A 19,855-nucleotide genomic window follows, 5' to 3' on the forward strand; every position below is an offset into this window, starting at 1 on the left:
AATATTTCAATAAAATCATGAAAAATCAAGTTCATGGCTCTTTGGTATGTTGCTCCAGCATTTTTCAATCCAAAGGGCATCACCACCTACTCATAGGTGCCTAAAGCACCAGGGCAACGAAATGCGGTTTTTGGCACATCATCTTCATCAATAAAAATTTGATTATAACCTGAATAGCCATCTAACATACTTAAATATTCATGTCCTGCTGCTGAGTCAACTAACATTTCGGCTACAGGCATGGAATATTCATCTTTAGGTGTAGCATTATTCAAATCCCTAAAGTCTATACAAACCCTAAGTGACCCATTTTTCTTAATAACAGGCACAATATTAGCTAACCATTCCACATACCTGGTTGTTCGAATGAATTTGCATTTGAGCAACCTTTCGATTTCTGCTTTGATCTTTGTCATGATTTCCGGCGCAAACCTCCTTGGAAGCTGCTTCACAGGTTTCTTATCTGGTCGAAGGGGTAGCCTATGATGCTCCACGAGATTTCTGCTCAGCCCAGGCATTTCGTTATAATCCCATGCAAAGCAGTCTCTGTATTTCTTAAGCAACTCGACCATTCTTTCTTTTAGGGTTGGATCAATATTGGCACTAATATAAGTTGGCCTTTTAACAGAGCCATCTCCAATATCAACTTCTTGCAAAGGATCTTGGGCTTGCATTCTTTGAATCGAACTGTGTGGATCTTTTTCAAAACCCAAAGGCTCATCATCATAGATACAATCTAACCTTTGCTTTTTTCCATCATTTACCTCGCTAGCCTCCAAGGCCAGTTCATCTCTTAAGTCACCATTGGCTTCGACAGCCATATCTTCTTGAACATTAATGGCCTCAAGGGCCATTTTGATTCTGTTTTCGGCTGCGTAAGCCGTAATTCGATCCCATGCTGAGGACTCAATCATCATACTCATTATGGTTGACCCATCCAGACACTGGTGGGTGTGCATCCTCAAACAAGGGTTTCTCTATGTCTTCCCTTTCCCAACAAAAGCCATGGGTTGGATGCAGCTTAACTGAGTGGTATACATTTTTTGACACCAATTCATTTGGATCGAAGGCAGCATCTTGCTCACCACAAGGAGCAATTGAAGCCAGGTTTTTGTCGAAGTTCTGTAAAGTCACAGTGCCTGTCTCTGAAACATATGCACTTTGATCTGCTTCCACATTCTCGACTAAACCATCTTCTCTCCAGATGATTAATCTTTGGTGCATGGTTGAAAGAACAGCTCCCACACCATGAATCCATTCTCTGCCTAATAACAGATTGTAATTAGGTTTAGCAGCTATGACCATAAACAAGGTCTTTCGAACTGTGCTACTAACACACACTTCCAATTGCACTGCCCCAGGGAATGGCCAGTTTTTCCTTCATAGTTGGCCAACACCACATTGTGGGAATGAAGGTCTGTGTCATAGAGACCTAATTTCTTCAACATGAAGTGGGGCATGATATTCACCACAGCTCCTCCATCCACTAAGACCTTATTGATTCCCACATTATTGACTTTTGCCCTAATGAACAAAGCCTTCAAGTGGTTCTGCATTCCCAGGTCTGGCTTTTCGAAGACCGCTTTTTGCTCTTCGACACAACCATTCTGCATAACATAGTAACACATTGGCTTATGATCAGCCAAATTAAGGGCCTCGAAGTCCTCTTCCAACTCATTGACTTCCGTAGGCACATCATATTCTAAAGGCAAAATAGACACCACATTGACCATAACGTCGAAATCAGACCCCTCATCCAGGAGATCATCATCCTCCATGTCATTTTCACCTTCTGCCCCTTCTTGGGCATTTTCAGCTATTGGCTCTTCCAATACTATGGAAAGCCTCTCTTTTGCTGGCCTCTTGGCCATTTCAACCTTTTCAGTTTTCTGGGTCGCAACAACCTTGCCCCCAGCCTCAGCCTCTTCGCCACTGAGTGCAGGTCATAGGATTTTTTCCCTTATAGTTATTCCTATAAGAGTATTTGTTGACTTCTGTGGCAGCATTCACTGTTTCCTTTCCAGCTACCACTTTTGAACCCTTGGGTTCAGCTACAATGTTCACGTTGACATTGCTAGAGCTTCCATTTTCCATCATTCTTCGATTAAAAGTAACATACTGTTGACTCACCCATTGGTTAACGGGTGCTCTCCCAGATGGTTTGAAAGTATTTTGGGGACCTAGCCTTTGCTGGATCGAAAGGCCTTTGGTAATGGGTTTTCCCCAATTGGCCCCTTTGTAAGGCCAAGCTTTTTGGTTTGGCCTAGCTTTTGGCCATTTTCTCTTGTTTTCAGTATAAGGTACAACATTTTGAAGGCCTGCAGTGGCCTCTTTGTCGCACACAGCACTGCATCTAGGGCAAAGCATCACTTCAGCATTCTTCAGCTTGCACCTATTCAGGAAGTCCACTAGTTCTTCCTCAGCATTGGGATACACCTCACGCACCCTCTTTTCATACTCCTCTTCAGGCACAGCCTTGACTGGAGCAGCAGCGTCTATAACTTCAACCATGTTGCAGTCATAGACTTCGACATAGGTAGCATCAGCCGGTGGTAGAGGGTCTGAATCTACCTTCATTGGAGGCTTTGCCTTATCAGCATACTTCAGCCTTCCTTCATTCAGCGCTTTCTGCACCAAATCCCTGAAAACAACACATTGATAAGTTTTATGTCCCAAATAATTATGAAACTTACAATAACCTCTTTTCTTTCTTTGCTCTATTGGTGGTATTTTTATATCTTTTGGCACAATAATTTGGCCGTCAGTCACCAATAAATCAAAAATTTCATCACATTTAGTAATGTCGAAGGTATAAGTCTTCGTAACGAACTTATCATTTTTTTGTTCGACTGGATTTTTTCCATTCGACGGCCTCAATAACCTGCAAGTGTAAGGAGGCCCAGGCTTTAATTCAGCCACATTAATATCACTATCATCGAAATCTAAGTACTCATCACTAATTTCATAATCAATTTCATTATCATAGGAGTCAACAAAACCTATTTCTCTCTTTTTCTGAAACTTAGAATTTCTAGCTTTTTCAGCTTTTAACCTTTCGATTTGTCTCACCCTGTCAGCCAACTGTGACATGTCTCGAAGGTACTGGGTATCCAATTTCTTTCGAATCGAATAATCCAAACCACCAGCAGCCATTTCTACTAGCTCGTGTTCAGGCACTTGAGTAAAGCACCTGGACTTCAGCAAACGAAACCTATTTAAATAGTCATCAATTGACTCTTGGTTTTTTCTTTTTACACTGGCTAACTCTTTCAGGATTATCTTAGTTTGGCCCATATAAAATTGCTCATGGAAAGTTCTTTCCAATTGGGCCCAACTATGGATCGAATTGGGAGGCAAAGTTGTAAACCAAGTAAACGCATTCTTGGTAAGCGAATTAGGAAAATACTTCATTCGCAAATTTTCATTATTTGCCAAATTCCCAGATTCAGCTAAATACCTAGCAATATGTTCTACGGTTGACTCATTAGTGTCCCCAGCAAACTTAGTATACTTTGGGACTTTCCAACCTCTTGGTAACTCTGTTTGCAGCACATATTCATTGAAGGCAGAGACAAAATTTGGCCTTCGACAACCCGTGTTTAGGCCATTTTGAGCCAAAATCGTTTCGACCATGTTAGCCAAATTGTGTTGGCCAAGTAAGTTATTGTTCCGAACCTCTCGCACTACCTCATCAGGATCCTGGTTTCTCCTAACCATTACTACTGGGGGGTTCTGATGAACCACTTGTGGATTTGGGTTGACAACAGGAGGATTTTGATTTACTACTTGAGGCATTTGATTAACCTCGTGAGGATAATGGGTTTCCTCTTGTACAACTGGTGTAGGTGTTGGGTTAGGAACTGTTTCATTGGCCACATAAGTTGGCCTTTGCTGTACTGGAGTCGAAGACATTGCAGGTAATATCACTTGTGGAGTAACAGGATTTACTCTAGGAGGTGGTGGGGGGGTCCCAAAAAAATCAGCAATTCGACTCATTTGAAATGCCAACATTTGATAACTCTCGTTGGTATTCTGAATTAATGGATTAAACACAGTACCAATTTGTTGTGTTAAGAGATTAACCATTTCATGGTTGCTCTCATCCATTTGCTGCCTCAAAGACAACACAGACGCAGTCGTTAAGGGTGTGGGAGTCACCCTTGACGAAGTATACCTATCAGATTCGAAAACTGGCATCCCTAAGCCAAGTGTAGGGGGAGGCCCATACATAAAATTCTGACCTGATGGTGGTTTCGAACGTCCAAAACCCGCAGTCACGGACGGAATTGCCATAGTTGGTATTGGCAAAGTTGGAATAACATCATGCACATTCGAAATGGCTGGACTGGAGAATATTGGAACATTTACCAACCCAGATGTTTCCAAACTCTGTGGAGGTGGATCGACTCCACCACTCGAACTTGCTTCGCTACTCATCGCACTAGAATTTTGATTTTTATTAGGATTAGATCTTTGAGTAGTTTTAACCATAACCTAACTTATCATCAGTTATATGCAAGTAACAAGTTTCTCATTCCACAACATAAAAAAGAACACAGTTTGAATAAACACAAAACCAGTCCCACTGGGCGTGCCAATTTGTTTACGTGGAAATTTGGTAAACAACCGCTAGTTTAAGTATTTAAACTCGCGAGACCAACTAGTAAATCTCAGGACAATTTTGTGTTTTATTCATTTAAGAAAACTGTTCGAATGTTCGTTTTAACAAGGAAACAAACACTTAGAGATTAAAACGTTTTCAATTGATACAAGAGAAACTAATTCGAATCGCCTCGAAGTAGCAGTTTCTCGAGCAAGTATTTGGAATTAAACTAAAGAACATTACTAGAAAGTAAATTGCATTGAATGAAACGCAATTACAAATAAAGATGGTTCACAAAACATACATTTCTCCTCTGAATTCCTTTCGTTCGATCGCTGAGTACTTAGAATTTTAGAGAGAGTGTTTGTATAAAATTTTGTGACCTTTGTTCTGAATGAAAAACTACTATAAATACTACAACGAAGTGGTAACTGTTTCTTGATCATCTGGACGCTCTTCGATCTGCCACGTCGACCACGTTCTCCACTTTCATCTTCCATTCCTTCAGCGCGCGCCAATGCCTCTTGGGCCGTTTGTTGTTTCTTTTTTGGGCCTGGCCCAACTATCCTTCGATTCGATTTCGCGTTTTCGACAGCCTCCTGACAAAACCAAAACTGGATGTGTCCTCCACAGCCTTCGAAACGCTCTTTTGCTTCGACATAGTTAGATCTCGACACCACCTTTAAAAGTTTTATTTTGACAATATAACCTCCAAAAATAAATATTGGACCCACCAATTATATTTAATTGATAAATATCAAATTTATGTCCAACAGTTTCACATTTGGTTTGTGACATGTCCATAATTCTTCTGGTGTGTTGTCCTTCAATCTATTTGTAGGGTATCTATTCAACACATATGTTGCAATGTTAAACTATAACTGTCAAAACTACAAACAATAGAAAAACTGTCAAACACATTTTCGCTAGGTTACAGACATGGCTGGCCCTTGGTCCAAGCTCCAAGGAGTTGAGTTGTTGACATCTTCTTGTTCTTATTATTTACGCAATCTGATTTGTGGGCTCCGTTACATTTTGGTTTTATTTTCTGCCACCTTAATTTTCAATGTTTTTTTGCTAAACTTCAAACACAAATTAGTAAACTAATAGTAATACTAATACAACAAATTTATGAGAATCTTCACCATTGGAAAGAAAACTCAGTCCGTTGATATAAGAGGTTTGCACTTTTTAATTCTAATTGTTGAATTGACTCTGTCGTTGGAAAAATAAATTGTTTTTTTGAAACACGAAAAAAAAAGTATTTTATTTCATAATAAAGTTAATTATTTATTTGAAAATGTATGAAATATAAACTGTTATATATGCACTGGGCCTTAAGCTGAATACGTGAGAAAAATACTCATTTAAGAGAATTTAATTTATTTTAGCACTATTGCAATTGTTAAAAATTTTAAATATGCAAATCTTCTTTGCAAATATAAAAAAATTTAATTTTAATCTTTGCAAAATTGATTTTTATTGAAATTGTTCCTTGTAATATGTTAAATATATTGATTTTAAGATGGACAATTTTTTTTTTGACAATAAGATGGACTAATTTTAAGATACATATTTTTGCAAGGAACGAAAACAAAACTTTAAGAACCAAAACACAAAAATTGTATATTTATAAGGACTAAAAGCAAAAAAAAAAAAAATTACAAAGATTAAAACAAAAAGATGGTATATTAACATAGATTAAAAATCTATTTAAACCTTAAGAAAATAATCTTTTTATATAAATGGTCCATTTAGATTGACTAATTTTTAAGTTTATGCGAAGCAACTTATTCATATAAATAACATGTTATGTATTATTATAAGTTTTTTAAGTTAGTTTATGAAAAAAAAAACTTATAAAAATACAATTTTTATTAGTGAAAACTTATGGTATAACATAATAATAGTTTTATTCCTACATAAGTTATTTGATAAGCTGAAAACAATAACATAATAATAGTTTTATTCCTACATAAGTTATTTGATAAGCTGAAAACTAAATCAGAATTTTTTTTTCTACCCTAACATTTATCTCTTTACCCCAACATATTTTAAAATATTTTCATTTTACCCTTGTATTAAAGTGTGTTGGTATGTTAAAAGTGTGCTGGTATGTTAATTAAAGTGTGCTGGTATGTTAAAACTGCATCAAAAGTGTGCTGGTATGTTAAAATTACACTTATATAATAAGTGTTCTGATTTTGTGATATTTTCAAGAATATTGTTGATGTTGTCACCGGAACACTTAAGTGTTCCCATTACATGAGACGGGACTTCACTCTGCAGAGAATTAGGAATATTCAGAGTGTACTCAAAGCTAACCTTCAAATTAAACATGCTCAGTTGTTCATGCTTTGTATGTCAATGGAATGAAAATTTCAACTCTCAAGCTGAGTATTTTCAGCTCATAAGAGTTTCTCTAAAAACCACAATACATACATATAATTTTCATCTCAACTATTCTGAATTTGGGGGCAAACCACAATTTAATTTTAATCCTAACTTAATTGTTATATTCATCCTGAATTCATCTCTGCATATATAATGATTGTAATAAGATGTACTACCAATTATTGATCAAGAACAACTCGAATTATTATTTATATGCTTAAAATTGTATACATACAAATTCAATTGAGAGAAAAACAGATTGCTTACTAATTAATCGGATTTCTTACTAATTAATTATTACGAATTATGAGATAATCATCATCATCATCAATTCATAATCATAACCTGAAGTCTCTCTAGTTTTCTAAACCGGAACAAACGGCGGAACCATCGGAGCCGGTTCCTAGCAGAAAGGAGCGGTAGGATGTTGACAATTTTTGAACGTGATGGCGACTTTCTCTGATTTGGCGGTGGTTCCTTGATTGAGCTGTGACGGTCTGGTTTCAGGCTTTTTGAGAACTAGTCATGCATATACATAAAAGGGTAGTGTTCAGGTAAAGGGGAGTGTTCCGGTAAATTAAAAAACCGAAAAAGTTTAGTGGTTACCGGAACGGTTTGTTTGAAGAGCGTGGAAAATGACAAAGTAAGGAATAAAAATAAAATATAAAATAAGGGTAAAATGAAAATATTTGAAAATGTGTTGGGGTAAAGGATCAAATATAGGGGTAGAAAAAAAAAATTCACTAAATCAACGAACACAAATTGTGATACAAGCATTTTCATTCCTACCTACCTACCTCACCGGCCCCCCATGGGCCGTGAGTCACGCCTCACCCCATTTTGATTTATTATTTTTTTGAAATTTGTCACTTTGTGTTTTTGGGAATTATTATATCATCACACAAAATCTCATCCTTATACATTCTCTTTTTGGTATTTTGGTATTTATCTCATCGAAAATGCACAAAGTAAACTTACCTAACGTAAAGTATAGCCATGCTACTTTTCCATGCATTTGTGTTTATACAAGTTTGATTGAGTGGGTTCATTTCATGGTTCCTTAAAAACCAAAGTTCTGCATGTGCTTTGTTTTGATCTATTTATTTTACATTCAAATATGGTTTATAGTTAAATCTTGCTTTATTAGGAGCTTCCGTAATTGCTTGTTATTTTTTTACTTCATACATCTTTGTCCATCACACTACTCTGAACTTCAAGTTTATTGATGGCATGCTTGATTGAACCAAAAGTTTCAAAATAATTTTAGGAAACCTAAAAGCTACAAATTTTCTTTCGAAATTGCATCCACAAGTTGTCATTCATGGATGGTATATCTACATATCATGCGGGGTCCATCCATCTAGGAAGCCTAAATAACATATTTACAAATGTTAAAAACCATTTAGTAATTTTTTTTAAGAAGGAAAACTATTTAGTAATTTATCTTATGAGATGAAATTTATTAGCCAGACCGGAATAGAGTATGTCGAGATGGATGTTAAAAGATGATACCTACAAGCACTCTGATGTTTAAGTTCGTTAGAGAATAAAAAGTGGAAGGTTTTAAGTGAAAATGACTGTTACCTTGCATTGTTGGTGAGGAGGTATATTTATACCGTGCTAGAATTGATCCATCGGGGAACAAAGAGGTGGCTAGTTATAGATGTTGTCTTATTGTCCAAGTCGGATAGCTGTTGGGTGGCTTTAAATAGCAAAGACGTTTCAAATCGGAGGAATCAAAAGCTCGGTGGATTGGTTTTTTGGATTGAATTCGTTGGGAGACAATCTTCATAATAATAGAGAGTTGGACTTTGGGCCGATCCATAACAATAACATTTTTTCTTATTTTTTTTCATATATAGAGAAACATTATTTGGAATTTTTTTTTATTGTGTGACTCCTTTTATGTATATGGTGTTGATACTAAGATATTTTGAGTTTATATTATTATTAAATACGAAAAAATGAAAAATTAAAGGTAGAAAAGAAACATGGGGTGGGAAGAGAAAATTCTTGTTAAACTCCTTCTCCTCAGGCTAGAGGCTATTAAAATATCAGGCCCAATCACCAAATATCTGGGTCATGAGAACATTTAGCCCAAGCTTTAAAGTTCATTGTTTATTATTTAACAAATAAAATCTATTGTTAAACCCCTCCATATCCTGTATTAATAACGTTATGTTTTAAGAGAATTTCTTTTGGCGCCTCCTGTATTTTTTTAGTGTGCCATTTTTATTTTTATCCTAGACGTAATAAAAATAAGAATTTTAATTAAAAAAACACTTCTTGCCATGAAATTTTCAATATTTTAAATGTCCGCTGCTTAAATAGCGTGAGTTATAAAAATGAGAAATTTGAGGGGAAAAACACCCCCTAACATAATTTTTTTAAGATTTTACACGTCAACTATTTAAGTAGCGAACATTATAAAAATGAGAAATTTGAGTAGCGAACTCAATTTGCTACTTAAATAGCGGAAAGAATATTTTGGTAATTTTAGGAGGCTGGTGAGAAAACTCAAGGAACAATTAAGAGAATATATATGTTGAAACTTTTAAATATCTATATCTAACACAATAAAAAGAATGATGATTTAATATAGGCAAAGACTTGTCAATCTGTCTATAAGTTTAAAGATGAATATATTATTAATTTAGTTATTAAACAATAATTTTCTCTTCAATTTAGTTCATAAATTAATAAGTAGTATATATCTTGAGAAAGTCTTGGTTAGGCACATACCCAACACTTAACATTTAGATACATCCAACTAAATTTTGACAGCACATTACTTTTTAAAAAAATAAAATGAAAAGTGTTTTTTCTTCTCTCTCCACTCTTTCTCTTCTTCCTCCCTAATCTCTGCGACAAACACAACATTTCCATTTCTTCCAAACTTGGATCTATCGCCAATCTCTCCTACTATCTCACTTGGAAAAACAAATATTTCAAAAAATCAACAAAACATTTAAACAACAACAAAACACTTTGATGGAAAAAGTTTTGAAGAAATAAGATTAACTTGATTTCATTCACCATTTTGGAAAGTAAAATTTAATTCACCACTCAATCTTTTCAATCAAGACTCTTTGGCCATGGAAGTCTGACAAAATTCCTACATGATTGTTCTACTAATGATTAAAATTTGATGAAATTATTAAAAAATATACAATTTTTAAGGTCAAGAAATTTTGGATTTATAAGAACTTTCAATTAAAACATAAAAATTTATAGAAATATGACTAAACAAGAAGAACATAGATAAAAAGTATGATTTTTAGAAGTCCGTTTTGAAAATAAAATTGTAGTGGAATAGCAAACCATATATGATGCAAAAAAGGAAGAATGAGGTAGATCTACCAACAAGAACATGCAGAGAAAGAAGACGGAAGAATGGAGAGAGAAGAAGGACATTTTATTTTCTTTTTTAAGAAAAATAATGTGTTGTCAAAATTTGATTTGATGTGCCCAAATATTAGGTATGTATATAAAATATGTGAAATAGGTCGATGTAATCCTTAAAGTATATATGTGAAAATCTACCAATTCAGTCGATAACATCTTAAAAACATTAACAATGACTATATTGAATTTTTTTTATATATTTCAAAACTACTTATTATATTTATATATAGTTGAAAAAATTATATTTATATATAAGTTACAGACTAAATTGATATTTTATAATTTGTCAATTTTTTTTTAATATTTTATAAGTGAACCTTTTGAGGTATATGGATGGTGAAAATGAAGCAGTCCAAGGGTTATAATTTCTAAGCTGACTTTAATCACTCTGATTATAAGTTTGATGAATTTGTGTGGAATTGAGCCGTTAAGTGGAGCAGGTGTGAAATGATATATAGTTAACAGATATATGGTGCATGTTTGGAATAGCCCCATATGAACTAGCTTATAAGGATGAAATGACATAAAAAAGATATATTTTAAGTATAATACTTAATTTTGCATCAAAAACACTAATACTTAATTTTTGCCAAATAAAATGGCAGGGTAGATTAAAAGAAAAAATATAAGCTATAAGCTTATAAATTACTTGAAATAACATTTAAAAATAAATTATATATAAGCTAGTAAAATAAATTATAAGCTGTTTTTTTTTGACAAATTTTATAAGCTCTTTTTTAAAAATGTTTACCAAACAAGTTTCTTTTGGTCATATGAACTTATAAACCATAAGTCCCACATCTACCTTACCAAACAATCATCTACCTTTTTTTGGATAATGTCTTAGTTTACAGCTCCGCCGTTCTCAAGTAAATTTATTCTCTTATTAGTGTCTTGGAGGCAGCCTAACCTTACTTATTGTGTGTTTGGTTTTGTGACGAAAATAATTGAGTTTGACATAATTGAGTTTGATATAATTGATTTTGATTAAAAGTGAGTTGAACAAAAAAGATTTATGTTTGGATACATTTGGTAAAAGTGATTCTCACAAATTCATATTGTTTGGATAGTTTAAATTAAAATTGCTTTTGAATATGTAATTACCAAAATGGGTTTTAAATATATTTAAAGTAAACTCAATAAAAATATAGTTTAGAACTTCATAATAAAATAAATAAATAAATAAATAAATAAATAAATAACCATTTTAAAAGTATTTTTAAATGTAATTATCAACATAAAATAATTATTTTAAAAATGAAAAGTATTTAAAGAAATAAAAGACCAGCACTTGTTTTGTTTGAGGCTTTAACAATTTCTTTTTAATTTTAAAAGGAAACTAGTAGCCACCAGTCCACAACACAACTCCACAACACAACAATAAAAGAATATAAATTAATTAATTACTAAAAAAGATACAGAGGAATTTAATTTGGGCCGGGTGGCAAAAACAAATAGTCCATTATTTGTTGTCTTCAACCTAACGTTTTCAACGTAAAACAAAACCAGCCGCAGAAAAATATTGACGGAGTGAGGGGTAACATATGAAGATGAAAGATATAAATGCCACACACACTTTCAATTGCTTCAAAATCGATTTCACCAACGTGAAAGCTCCAAATAGCAGCTTCATCTAGACTTGCGTTTGGAGAGTAAAATCAATTCTCTATCATTTTGCCAAACATTATGTAAAAGTAAAAAATCACGTTTGGGAAGTTGCAACGTACGTTTATCATGCTTCAACGTCCAACCAAACGTATACTTAATACGTTGTAGTTTTTGTATATATGCAATAATGCAAAATGGATCTAGGTATCTTAGTGAAGGTTGTCTTTTATGATTTGAATTATAAATTACGTCTCAAATTTTACTATCCATATTAATGTATTTTTTATTTATTTATTTATTTAGTTGATAAATCAGTTAAAAAAAGTAGATTTTAGGTAACTAGTTTATTTTAAATTTTGTTGTAATTGGACATTAATTCAGTTGCTAAATCGTTTTTTAGTAGTGATCATTCTCAACCATCATCATCTCTCTCTCTCTATTAGACTTTTTTTTTTTTTAAGTTAACCACCTTTAAATTAAGAAACGAAAAGAGAGTTGGGCATAAAAAGCAGAAGATCTTATATATCTGGGTTTTGAGAAGATCTTATATATGTACCAAAATAAAAGAGCAGAAGATCTAAATCCATATATCTTGTGTTTTGTGGAATATATTCTTTGGTATTGCATTCAGTAGAATCTAATTTTTTGAATGGTGTTGTATTTTTTTTTTTTTTTTTTATGATGAATGGTGTTGTATTATTGTAGGCTGAATAAGCAAGGTTTATTCAACTAGTTATCATCCCGTGGATTCGCACGGGTCAAAAATTGTAGATAAATTATATTATATTTTTTCGGGCTAATATATAAAGTAATTCATACGAATTTATTTCCACTAACTTACATAAACATGAAAGTATAAGCAATCCTACAATTTTTTATTTTCCTTTTTTTTGTATGGGTGGTGGATGAGAATATATATATATATATATATATATATATATATATATATATATATATATATATATATATATATATATATATATATATATATATTGATTATGCAAGAAATATGCAACCACATTATAACCATTAACTTGAGTCAAAGATGTGAGTCAAAAAATTGTTCCAAATTATAATATTGCTAGATGCTTAAAACTTTGATGACGTAATTTTAATCATAATTGATTAATATGCCTTAGAGGTTGAAAGGTTTTATTTCTAAGTAAGTGATCCGAGTTCGATTCCCATGGTTGACAAATTTCTAATTATTTTTAATTTTTAATAAAGCTATGTGAAAAACTTCATGCCTAAACCGCAAAGAAAATTAGGGTTAACCTAGTTGCATATTATAATCATCATTATATATAAGAAAGATAAACACAATCAAGTAGTAATTATATAGCAATGGGTAGTGTGAAGTAGCACCATTCATTGCAGTTTTCGATTTCCAATCCAACCAAAAAGTGAAATTTGCTTATAATACTGATGTACTTATACTCCTTCGTACCAACTACCAAAGTATAAAAATTTATTGATCATTGCACATATATCAATACATAATTTTGATTACAAATATTTTTAATTGTCTATTAGTAAAAATTATAAAAATTTGATATTTTGAAAATATTCATCGAAACAAATCAAACAAGATTTTATATAATAATATTTACATTTATATACTTTTAGAAAAATATGATCAAAACAAGACATATAAATAGTGCATTTAGTCAAAGTAGATCTTATAAAATGGGACTGAAGGAGTATGTCGTAGAGTACATGTTAATAATCTAAAAGCAAAAACATTTTCTTAAAATTTGTGTAATTAATTTATGAAAAATTTAAAAAGTAGATGCACGGACAACATTTCTTTATTTAAAAAATTACGGAAACCAATGAATGAACTTGAACAAAAGTTAGTCTCAATACTTGCATTAGTTTCCGTAATTTTCTTTTCCCCCTCTTTCTTTCCACTCAACGAAACAGACCATTAGGGTCTGTTTGGTAACAGTCTTTTCAGAAAGAGCTTATAGCTTATTTTACTGACTTATAACTTCTTTTTCAGAAGTTATTTCAAGTAGCTTATGAGCTTATAGCTTATAGGTTTTCATTTTTTTCTTCCTCTTTTACCCTTATTATTTTAACTAAAATCCACATTTACCCTTTATAATTTATTATCATTAGAATTTAAAATAAAATAAGTAAATACATGTTTTAACGTTGCTTCTTTTAAAATCACATGTATATAGTAAGTTTTAACGTTGCCTTATTATCTATTTTCAAATATGAAGGCTAAAACGTATTATTTTTTTTTATCAATTCATAGGTACGTACCTTACTATAATTTTTTTTAAACAATGTACCTTACTATAATTAACCATTATACAGTATTGTGAATATATTTAGTTGTTACTTTCTCATAAAATATATCAACTGAAATGAAAATAATTTTTTTAAAAAAAATTTCAGCATATAAAAATTAGTTTAATAATAATATTTGAAAGATATATTTATTGAATTAATAAACTTAAAATATTATAAAAAAAACTTAAAATATTAAATTCTAAGTATTTTAAATAGTATTAATTTGATAAAAAAAATTATTGAATTAAAGATGTCCTTTTATGTCATTTTACATTTATCAGTCAGTTGAACCGCTAATTGTACCAAACACTTCAATCAGCTTATCAGCTAGAAGCTATTAGCCATTAGTCATCAGCCATAAGCTATCAACTAGCTTATCAACTATAAGCTATTTTTGCCAAACAAAGCCTTAATCTTTTTATAGGTTTATTCTATACAGAACCCTAAAAGTTTATGAATTACAATTACTATATGCAAATTTTTTTTTTTTCTACAAATAAATTTACTCTCTCAGTCTCAAAATAAATGACATAGTTTTATTATGCGCACTATTCAAATAATATGCTCTGACCATATGTTTTTTCCTAATATATAATGCAAATATTAGCACATAAGATGTTATTTGATTTGTCTCGGTGAATATTTTCAAGATATACAATTTTTATAATTTTTAACGATAAATAACTAACTATATTAATAATTAAAATTGTACATTGACAAACATGAACTGACCAACTATATCATTTATTTTGGAATAGATGGAGTAACTCGTATCCTTAATTAATACAACAAGAAATCAAATAAAGAGAAACATTATACCTAACTTAATTGGTGGTGATTGACATTGAACAAATTAGTAGGAAAGACCACGATTCGATCTTCGACAACTGCGATCGAAAAGAAGCTGAAACAATTTGACTTTCGGACTAAATTAAACGATCCAATAAGCCGAATATTGTTGGTGAAAACAAAAAAAATTGGTTGGACTTAAATCCTGTATTCTATAAAAAAAAATGGTTGCCTCGGTATGTTATGAATTTTTATAACTAGTATTTATGATGCACCGAGAAGGAATTGTTCAAAGGATTAAAAATTTAAAATGTGTCTTGTTTCACCCGCATTTTTTTTGTACAATATTTCACCCGTATTTAAAGTGTAATAATCAAGGTTGTCAGAACCGGACCGGTCATCGAACCGGCGAGTTCACCGGTTTAAGGTTCAATTGGTCGGACCGGGTTCAATCGGGGTCGAACCGTTTTTAATTAAATATATATTTTAATTAATATATAAATAAAAATATATGAATAATTGCTCAATATTTCATAATTTCACACATTAAAAAGATAAAATATATCACAAGTCAAAATAAAATAAAATTTATAATTCAAACCAAATGAAGAATAGATGAAAAACAAAAATATTTCCTATTCCTACGACGTTGTTGTTTTGTTTCATTTTTTTAAAAAAAAAAAAAGTTAAAACGACGTCGTTTTGCCCTATTTTTAAAAAAAAATTAAAAAATCTACAAAACCGCTTGAACCGCTCGGCCGGTTCACCGGTTCGACTCCGGTTCACGCGGTTTTTTGCCGGTCGGTTTCCTGTCCGTTTTTTGCTCAAAGCCGAACCGTTTTCATGACCGGTTCACGGTCCGACCGGTCCGGTTTTGATAACCTTGGTAATAATAGTGATAAAATGAAGTGGTTGACTTTTTATTTTCTTTTGGATAAATTTAAGGTAGAACTTTACATCCCAACTATGTCGGTGCCCCAACTTCCCTTTTCTCTATTTATATCTCATTATTATTTTTAAAAAAGAGAAAATAAGCTAATTACAACGAGAGACTAGACTTTAACCCCAATGGTACAAGATAAAAGACAAAATTACACCAGAGATTATTTATCTTATTTAGTAGGGTTTGTCTAACATGTGCATCATTGCACATGTTAAGATAACTAAAAGTAGTAACTTTTTATTAAAAAATAATAATTACAGTATTTATTAAAATATTATACATTTAATATAAAATGCACAAGTTCCAATACAAATTTAATAATTTAAACTTCTTAACATGTGCAAATTTGCACATGATAGAAAAACCCTATTTAGTATTTGTAACACATTGGTCTCTATGTTGCCTAAGTATAGGTACGGTACGGGTACTGGTACGCGGTACGACATTTTTAGAAAATTTAAGGTACGAGTATGTTAATATAAAATATTAGAAAAATTATTTTTAAGTGAATTATTATCATCATGCTTTGAACATTTAATTTTTTTGGTCCACCGTCTCAACTATTTTCATAAAAAATGAGAGATAATTGAAATATAATAAAAAAATTATAATATTTTAAGATATTTTTCAACAGTCAATATATTTTTTCCGTATTCATCATCATAAATCAACCAAATAAAAATGGGTACGGAATCGGTGCGTACCGTACGAGTACCATGGAATATCTTGTACTGGTACATACTCGGTACGAGTACTTCACCATTTTAGGTGTACCCATGATACATAGATTGGTCTTTATCTTTCTTTTTTCCCATATAGGTCATTTATCTTTTATAAATGTGCATAAGTTAATTTATATTTTTTAATTTAAAAAATGATGAGTTGGCAGGCCACATGGAAAAATCCGATTTTTTAAAATATTTTTTATTAAAAATTTTAAATACAAATAATTGGTATGAACATTCATTATGTTGATTATCTTCTTCATCATATTCACCATCTTCTTAATAAAAATGATAAAAAGGATGTATATGTGCTCTTTTTATAAAAGTAAAGGACTTAAATGGGATAAACACAATAAGATAAAAAAGACTAAAATGTTACAAATAAATAAGATAAAGAACTTATAGTGTAATTTTGTCAAGACAAAACAAACAATCTCATTAGTGTAGAAAAGAGATTTTACACCCATTTTTTTGGAGATATCACAATGGTTTTGGTCCGGTGTGAACCCAACTGGTGAGACACTACAAGAAAATATCAGATTAGCTACGAAAAGTTCCCTACCAAATCTAGTTGTGGTTAAGTTCAAGTTACAAAAGTGACTTTTTACTACAAATAGTACTTTTTAAAGGTTATTAATAGTATATTTACTAATTGATCAAAAATCACCTTTTTTTTTATTCCAAAAAATAAAAATAAAGAAAAAAAATCAGAACGAAGAGAAACTCTCTCTCCGAATAGTGTTAGAAACTTCTCTCTCTCATCTCCGAAACTCGATCGGAAACCGCTCTCATCTCCGAAACTCGATTGGAAACCGCTCTCATCTCCGAAACTCGATTGGAAACCGCTCTCATCTCCGATCAAATTCCTTCATCTATATTCTATCTGTATCTCGGTTCGATTGTTCATCTGAGTTTCGTCATCGTTCTCAGAGATATGTTTCTTCTTCTTCAACACCAAATCGATATTCCTTCATCTATATTCTAACTAATTGCGATGCCACACATAAGAAGGTTTGATTCTTCTTCTCCAACACCAAATCGATATGCATTATTACGGTTTGATTTTCTTTTCTCTCTGTCTCCGATCGATCTAATTTTTTGTCCGATTTTCTTTGTTCTCCATCTCAATTTGCTTCTCTGCTTCTAATTGATCTACATTTAGATCCATTTTTGCATCTCTGATTTTATGTAATCGCATTTCTTTGTCTCCAATTGATTTTTCTACATTTTGTCTCGGATAGATTATGACTTTTGTTCAATATTCTTGGTTGCATTCATCTTGGAATGTTTATCTTAGGGTTCACAATATCAATAATCCTTTCTCAATATGATTTGTTTATATAATCTATGTAATGTGATTCAACTTCATCTATGTAATGTGATTCAACTTCATCTAATCAGTGCTTTTTTGTAATATCAAGTATTATTATCTTGTCACATTTTACTGATTGTGTATGAATGAAACAGGTAACATAAACACATTGGCTGGAAATGTACCTCCGAAAGCTAACCTCGGTGACTTGAGGGGGCTTGAATGGGCTTAAAAGTTCTTCGATGAGAAGATGAAGCAGGAAAGAGACTTGCTCAGGTAATGAGACTCTGTTTGGATTAACTTGTTTGAGTCTATCTACTGACATAACTATTTGTGAGAGCTTATGAAAACAGTTTAACTTTATTTTATCTTTTGATATAGAAATAGCTTATGCATAACCAAACATGGCCTAATAGCAATAACACTTGAGGAATTTGATTGTAAAAATTTCATGAATCATTGGAAGTATCTTCATATGTATGGCTGTTTTTGTTTTCGATGTAGGTTGTAAGTGATCCAAGCTTAACCAAATCTGGTGTTTACTGGAGCTGGAATAAAGCTTCTGCTTCATTTGAAAACCAGCTATCTCAAGAGGTCAGCATTTGTTCCTACACTTTCCTTTGTAAGTTATTGATTTGGTTATTCACTGTTACCACAATTGATATAGACTTAACCAGTTATGATAAATTATATGAATGATCATTTATGTGAGAATTTTTTTTCATTGAATAATCAAATGTAGGGATGATTGACATATAGTAGATGCTTCTTTCATTTCATGTTGACATAGCATGAAGTTGTTTTTTAGTTTCTCTCTTTTATTTTCTATTTCATTTATATTATTGATGCATCACAGGACACATCTAGTTGTTTACGTTTGTAATAGTTGATGAATTTTTGTTGCTTTATTTCTTCTTTGATCATCAATCTTAGTAACCTCTTCCACTTTTTCTTTACCCTTATGTGACTGGTGGTAGTGTGGCCTTCTGTTTTTCCAATTCCATGATTATTTTTTAGTTTGAGTGGCTTTTGGTTTTCTATTGGATGAAGTGAATGGTGTCCTTATTGTACTCCTCCTTATGGTTATCTAAGACATATCTTCTCAATTTGGCATGATTGCAGTACATGCAGCAACCAAAATAGAGAACACAAAACAAATGCTTAAGAAAATGTGAGACTCTTGTCATGGAAGACAAGACCACTTTTGGAGGTGAGACAACTTTTTCTGAGCTTTGATCAAATTTATTAGGATTTTATTTGGCATTTTGATTTTTGAATACTTCTCTTGATATGAACTGTTAACATATTTTGTATATATTGTATCTAATACTGGAAGGGATCTCAGTTAGGACTTGAAACTATAAGTTAGGATCTCAGTTAACACATTCAAAGTAACACATTTTATATTGACTTATGCTTCACAACTATATATTTGCACAATGCTTATGTTCGTTGTATCTAGATATATCCAAAAAATTTACACCGGTTATAAAATAGGTGTTAAAAATGACATATTATACCTGTTTTTAATTATAAAAGGTGTGAAATGTGTATTATTTATACTTAATTACAAGAATTTTACACCTATTTTAAATTATAACAGGTGTGAATCGTTTGTTGTTTAGATTATTTTTAAAGGTTTTTACACCTGATTTCGTGTATAATAGATGTAAAATGTGTATCTTTTATGAAATTTCAAAATAACAGGAAATATTATTCTTATTATTACTATTTAATAAATTCATTAAGAAAATAATATTTGAAACAAAATAAAA

At 31.8% G+C, this 19,855-nt stretch overlaps 1 long non-coding RNA gene across 1 annotated transcript; it reads left to right on the forward strand.

The window, feature by feature from the left end:
- The first annotated feature begins 17,684 nt into the window (after positions 1 to 17,684).
- LOC123917666 lies at positions 17,685 to 19,437 on the forward strand. The gene is made up of 4 exons (XR_006812516.1): positions 17,685 to 17,779; positions 18,236 to 18,356; positions 18,585 to 18,674; positions 19,203 to 19,437. It is a non-coding gene; the product is annotated as an uncharacterized LOC123917666 (long non-coding RNA).
- Positions 19,438 to 19,855: the final 418 nt, after the last annotated feature.

Source organism: Trifolium pratense, linkage group LG3 (assembly GCF_020283565.1).
Source record: "Trifolium pratense cultivar HEN17-A07 linkage group LG3, ARS_RC_1.1, whole genome shotgun sequence".
Classification (NCBI taxonomy): Eukaryota; Viridiplantae; Streptophyta; class Magnoliopsida; order Fabales; family Fabaceae; genus Trifolium; species Trifolium pratense.